The 668-nt window shown below is 35.9% G+C and overlaps 1 non-coding gene across 1 annotated transcript; it reads right to left on the reverse strand.

Moving 5' to 3' along the window:
• Nucleotides 1-235: 235 nt before the first annotated feature.
• On the reverse strand, nucleotides 236-337 carry LOC123325806. Its single transcript, XR_006540654.1, has one exon. It is a non-coding gene; the product is annotated as a U6 spliceosomal RNA (small nuclear RNA).
• Between the last annotated feature and the right edge of the window lie 331 nt (nucleotides 338-668).

A 668-nucleotide genomic window follows, 5' to 3' on the forward strand; every position in this document is an offset into this window, starting at 1 on the left:
TATTTTTGTAACTGTATAAATGTGATCCAAATGTGTCCACTACTAGTTTTTCAAAAAGAAACATTCTATAAATAAGTAAACTGCATCTGCTCACTGATGCATGTATGGACTCCCTAGATGTCTCATTGGGCTTAATTATAGACCATTCACAGTAATACATTTTCAGTGTAAAGTGTAACATAATGTTAAGCCATTTCAGCTTTTGCACATACATGTTGTACTTCTGGCTGAAAGTGCAAAAGAAAAATACTTCATGAATTTGCATTTCATCCTTACACAAAGGTCATGCTAATCTGTATACTGATCCAAATTTAGTATACACACTGGCAAAGCAAGCCCAATGTGGAACTTTTAATAAAAGTGAACTTTGAAATACTGTAAAACAACGCTACATTGTTATTTTGGGTGACTCAATGGTCAAAGTTCTCTGTCGGTAGAGCACACTTGAAATATTTCTTCTCCTTTCTCTGCATAAACATTCAATTATCTAGAAAACTTTGACTAATTAAATTCTGGAGAGTATGTTTTCCTCCCCCACTTTGGGTAAGCACTGCGTATCAAGGGCCTGTAGCTGACATTTCTGAGCCACAGATCTGTATTGACAATTACTCAATCTTTTTGAGAGACAAAGCCCCAGTGTTCTAATCCCGGTTGGGCAAAGTTACTGT

Source organism: Neomonachus schauinslandi, chromosome 9 (genome assembly GCF_002201575.2).
Source record: "Neomonachus schauinslandi chromosome 9, ASM220157v2, whole genome shotgun sequence".
NCBI classification, from domain to species: Eukaryota; Metazoa; Chordata; class Mammalia; order Carnivora; family Phocidae; genus Neomonachus; species Neomonachus schauinslandi.